Source organism: Triturus cristatus, chromosome 8 (assembly GCF_964204655.1).
Source record: "Triturus cristatus chromosome 8, aTriCri1.1, whole genome shotgun sequence".
Classification (NCBI taxonomy): Eukaryota; Metazoa; Chordata; class Amphibia; order Caudata; family Salamandridae; genus Triturus; species Triturus cristatus.
The window spans coordinates 96,275,432-96,281,584 of record NC_140591.1 but is presented as its reverse complement, the minus strand read 5'-3'; positions in this window follow the sequence as shown (position 1 = coordinate 96,281,584).

The window sequence follows — 6,153 nt, the reverse complement described above, 5'->3', positions numbered from 1 at the left end:
AGTTAGGCCCCAGGGGCCACGCAAACCATATACTAAAGAAGTGGTATAAGAACCACTGTCACGGAAATAGAATAGGCCTAGGCCTAGGGAATCGCTGGGGTTACACTACACTAGCGTTAGTTAGGAAGTGGGAGGCCCACGGGATTCGTGTGCAGAGTGGAAACACTCACGCGTAATGCGTAAAAGTCAATAGCAATGTTACAGTTTAGAAATAGATAGATTTAGGACACTTCCGGAGTAGCTAGGAAGTGGAGACTTGAAAACTAGACACTAGGATAGTCACTATCCTGATGAGCACCGGAGTACCCAAGTTACCTAGCCCACAGGCTGCGGGTGCATAGGGGTGAAGATGCGTCGTTTTCGTCGTCGACTCCTATGGATGCCTGAAGAAAGATGCTGACAGGCAGTCAGGGGAGAGTGTTCGGTGGATCCCAAGCCTGGGATCAAGAAGAGAAGAAACCTGCAAGCAGAGGGGACAGAGTCAAGGTCACTAGCCAGTGACCACGTGGAACCAGGAAGGAACCAGGCGATGTCGTGAAGAGTTGCAGGAGAAGGTGAAGCTTGTCGCTGCAGCCAGGAGGACCAGGAAGCGTCGAGGACGACCAGGAGCAGGAGGCGAGCTGTCCCACGAAGGCTCTTGCTGTCGGCGGCGTCGAAGTTGGACTAGGACTCACCAAGCCTTGGCAAGCGGAACCCACGAAGAACAAAGGACTTGCTTCTGGTGCAGACCAGGAAGGTCTGGGGTGCTTCTTCTTTGCAGAGAAGCGGGAGCCAGTCTGGAGGAGCCAAACCAGCGCAGAAGATTTCAGGGAGCGTCGTCACAAAGGCCACTAGCCAGCGGGCAAGCAACCGGACAGACGCGGCAAGCAGGAAAATGCTGAAGGGCCCCACGCAGGACTCGTGGAGTGTGGGGGGCTGGTCTTCGGTGCAGATGGGGCTTGGGGTTGGGGCTTCTCAATCCCCGGTGCACAACTTCGAGGGTACCTCAGAAGCTGCGCTGTAAGTTACTAGCCACTTTTCCCAGGTAGCCGGTCCCACGTCGCTCGTCGCCTCCACGGATCTCAGCTCTGCTGCAGATGTGGATGAGGGTCGGAGAAGTCTGGAAATCAAGGCTCTGGTCGGGCTCTGCAATCGGTTCCTCGTCGAACGTTTCACAAAGCAAAGGGTAGTCACTTGATGGTGCCTGTTTGCACAGGGTAGCCACTCCTTGGCTACAAGGGAGATTCTTCAGTCTTCTTCTTTCGTCGAATGTCGAAGGTCCAGAGTTTCTGTTCAGTTTTGCAGGTTCAGGATAATCTAAAGTCTTGAGGCCCAACTCCCACTCTTATACTAATCTGGGGGGCTGGGATACCTGCTAGGTCACGCCTTATGGGTGGGACCTGGGAGGGGGTGGTTACACCCACTTCCCTTTGTCCAGTTTCGCGCCAGAGCTGGGGCTGGAGTGCCCCAGCGCCGGTTTGAACTGGACTATGCAAGGAACACCTTGTGTGCCCCAGGCATGTCTCATTCCTTTCAGCCCACCCTGCCCCAATACACTAAAGGCTGTCTGGGGAGGTGCTAGCACCTCCCCAAGCAGGAAACCTATTGTCCAGGCCTCCCTGGCTGGGATCACTCCCAGCAGCAGGAGGTCAGACTTGTGTCTGTGGCAGCAGCATCCATTTTGTGATGCTGAGGCTTTGGTTAGAGATAAACAGCAAAGTATGATTTTAACATGTCTCTCCCTCTAGAAGGGGGGAATAATATCCTCATCACCAGAAATGGTATGGGGGTATTATTCCAAAGTGTTAGACACCTTACACGACATGTTTTGATACAGCCCAACCATAGTTACCATAACCGTTTAAGATTATAAGGCACTTTAAGAGTATATGGTAGGCTATATCATAGAACAGCTATAAGGACATGGTTCCGAAAGCTGCAGACAGGCTCAGCTCATGCTAGAGCACCATCTCACATGTTACCAAGCACTCTGCCTCCAGGATTGTTAAGGCCTGCCATAGGAGTGACTGATAGGTACACATGTGTCTATATATAAGGTAGGTATAGGAATACTACACCTAAGCAAGGGGCGATTACACGACCTTGCCCCAGCTGAGTGATCAGCCAGTTGTGTCTGATTGGAAGGCCAGACCAGGGGTGGCATAATACATGCTGCAGCCCCTGGGAGGCCTAGGGTACACCTATGCCCTGGGTACCTAGGGTACACTGTACAGGGTCCAATAAGGTGATCCTTACCAATTGGTTATGTACCTAGGGTACATGGAGTCCATTTTACAGAGAGCAGACAGCCTGAGACCCTGAATGGCAGGATCTCAGGCCAACTAAGTCGAAAAACCAGCTAGACACTAGGCAAAAAGTTGGGGTAACCATAGTCAGATATCCACCTTCCTACACAACCCCCCCCCCCAAACGAAAGGAGATAAGGCTGGCCTTGACAAGGTAAGCCTCTATTGCCTGAGTGGCCATATAATGAAGAACCAGCACTGGCATGGTTACCCCCTGTCTCATGGTCCACTAAGCAATCCCTCATCCTAAAGATATCATAGGGTCTCCACCATAGGGAATCTCTACCTTTGGTGTGTCTTTGCAAAGTAAAAGGCTGGTGTTGAGATGGAGTACTGAAGTGAGTGTCCTCAAAGTGAGGCCTCAGCTTCCTCCAATCATCCTCCACCCTGGATGCCTTTCTTTCTCTAACTGAGTTGCACTGTGCTCTCAGGGTCAGCCTCTGGCTACCTAAAGCTGGAGGCTGGGTCCCTTTCGTGGGCTTACTGGAGGGACAGGTCACGTTTGGGGCCCTAAGGTCCCATGTTTGCCTGTGCCCAACAGAATCCCTCTGGGGGAGGTCCCTAACTACCTGTGAAGGGGATCCCTCAGGAATGTTTTTACCCATCACCTGGCTAGGGCTACTAGCCAGGCAATCCTCATTCTTTTGATGGAGGGGTTCTTGTGGACAGGGGCCCTCTTGGGGTCCACTGGCCTCCCTGACCTCTGCAGCCCTGGGCTGACTGAGGCAGGGTAGAGAGAGGCAGGCTACCTGCACCAGACTGGGTCCCACCTTGGAAGGGGCCACTGACATCAGAGGCTCTGCCAGGCCAGGCCTGGCTACCTCTGGGGCAGTTCCTTCACAAGGGGTGAGGTCAGATCCCTGAGGAGGCTGACCTTTTCCTAATGTCTGGGGAGAGGGAGACTTTTCTTCCTCCCCACTACTCTCTGTTTGTGTGGAGTGATCCATAGTTTCAGGCTTCACTACACCTATATCAGTCTGAGTGTGGGCTGAGACCATTACAGCCTTGCCAACCTTTTCAGGGAGGCACTCAGTTTGTGTTTGAGCTGTGACTGTCACAGCTCTGCCAATTGCTACAGGGAAGTCTGTCTGTGCCTGGGCTGTGGCTACCACTGCCCTTCCAACCTTTTCAGGGAGGAAAGCTACTTGGACAGGGGTTGTGACTGGCCCAACCCCACTACCCTTTTTGGAAAGGCCTACCATTTTAGAATGGGTGTCTTGTTCAACTCCAGCCCAAGCTGAGAGTTCTAAGTCATTCCCCAGCAAGCAGTCCACAGGCAAGGTTGGAGACACTGCCACCCTTTTAGGGCCAGTGACACCTCCCCAGCTGAGACATACCTCTGCCATGGGATGACTGTTCTGTTTGCCATCAATGTTAGTCACCTGGTATGAGAAACCAGGCAAAAGCTGCTCAGAGGGAACTAGCCTATGGGCCACCATAGTGATGCTAGCTCCAGTGTCTCTGTAGGCCTCAGCTTTTCTACCATTGATGTAGGGTTCCTGTCTGTACCTACCCAAAGTGTTGGGACAGGCAGTGAAGTTGGCAAACCCCATGCCACCATCACAGACAAGAGTAGCTGCTGCAGGGGAATTGGCTAAGCCAGGATCCCCCTGTGTTCCCCAAGAAAACCCAACCAAATTTTTGGGGGCACTCCCACCACCTGGGGGATTACTGCTGACAGTAATGGGTGGTGTGACAGGAGTAGTTGGAGGAACAGTTTTGTTTTTAGCCTGTGGACAACTGCTGTCAGTTTTCCAATGCCCAGGTGTTTTACACACATGGCAGTAAGGCTTTTTAACTGTGGTAGAGGAGGGAGCTTGGGACCCACCACCCTGTGTGGAGTTTTGGGGCCCTGAGGAAGATTTCTCTTTTGCTTTATCCCCACCCTTCTCTTGAGGCTTGGTGGTATCTTTCTTTTGGTCACCACCCTGATTTTTAGGCCTAATCCTGGTCCTGACCCATTTATCTGCCCTCTTTCCCAATTCTTGGGGAGAGGTCAAATCTGAGTCTACCAGGTGTTGATGGAGAAGCTGGTTCTGACAATTACTAAGGATCTGCTCCCTCATAATCAAGTTGTACAATCCTGTATAGTCCTGCACCTTGCTGCCAGTTAACCACCCTTCCAAAGCCTTAGTGGCACAATCCACAAAATCAGACCAGTCCTGTGTCTGTGTCTTCTGGGTGTCTCTGAACAACAACCTATATTGCTCAGTGGTTAAGCCAAACCCATCTATCAGAGCACTCTTCAGGACTTTGTAATTGTTTGCATCCTCATCACTGACTGTGAGGAGCTTGTCTCTACCTTTGTCAGAAAAGGAGAGCCACAAGATAGCTGCCCACTGACTTTGGGGTACCTGCTGTACTTTGCAGGCCCTCTCCAAAGCAGTCATCCATTTGTGGATGTCATCCCCATTCTGATATGGGGGGACTATCTTGCTTAGGTTTCTATGGTCATAAGACCTATCCCTATCTCTAGGGATGTTGCTGCCACCAGTGGGTTCTGACCCACACAATTTTTGCTCTCTGGCCAGAGCAAGCTTCTCTTTGGCAAGGGCAATTTCTTCCCTCTGAATCCTCAGATTAGCTTCCCTCATTCTGGCTTTATGCTCCTTTCTCTCAGGTGAAGTCATTCCCCTGTGAGAGGAAGCATTAGAGATGCTAGAGACATGGGAGTGGATGGATTCCCCTGAAGGGGATCTGTCCCTCCTGTTTCTCTGTGAATGCCTACTTGTGGGTCTGTATGGGGGGACCCCATGCAAACTCCCATGTAAGCTTAGGTTAGCCTGGCTAAGTCTCCTTACTTGGCCCTGGCTGTCTACCTCTTCCTCTGAAGTCCCATCTGACTCATCTGTGGTGGGTAGACCCTTATCTACAGCTATGGCACCATCCCTGGCAGCTCTTTCAGCATCATAGGCCTCCAGAAGCTCCACTAGCTGTCTAAGGGTAGGGTTTGCACCCTGTTTTATTCCTCTGGAGGTACACAATTGTCTCATCTCCTGGAATGTTAAGGTATCATACCTAGAGGGGGTCTTCTGCAGACCTGCCCCTCCTGAGAGAGCATCTACTTGATCTTCTCCCAGAGGCATGATCTAGTGAGGGTGTGGTGTGTGCACCTACCTACACTAGTTGTTTCTACTAAACCTCTCTAGTAGTTGTAGTCAGGGTGTGTTACTCCCTTCAACCTACCACTACTAAGTCCAGTAGGACTTAAGTATTATAAACTATGTTATATGTACCTAGACAATATCTGTGTGATCTTTCAATTTAGTATCTCAAGATTACAATGGTATTACAACAGCAAGCTCAGATCCCAACCGCTGCTCACCAATGTGAGAAGTTGGCCTGATGTATGATGTCACTAGTTATAGTGTACACCTTATATCAGTCCAACTACCCTTATGGTGATTGGTTGTAAAGTCAACCTTATAGACCAGCTATCCTAGTGGTAGCATGGACAAGAGCAGTCTTAGGCTAAACTCTGAATGGCATGTGAAGCCAGCTGTGATACCATATATAATCCCTTGAATACCAAATGAAAGGACACCACAACAGATATATATATAAAATAAAGTGTATTTATTCTAAGCAAACCCTCAGCACTCTTTATGAGTTTAGAGGTAAGTACGACACAGTCTTATTAATGCATACAGTAAGTCACACAGGTAAGTAATACAGTTAGGCCCCAGGGGCCACGCAAACCATATACTAAAGAAGTGGTATAAGAACCACTGTCACGGAAATAGAATAGGCCTAGGCCTAGGGAATCGCTGGGGTTACACTACACTAGCGTTAGTTAGGAAGTGGGAGGCCCACGGGATTCGTGTGCAGAGTGGAAACACTCACGCGTAATGCGTAAAAGTCAATAGCA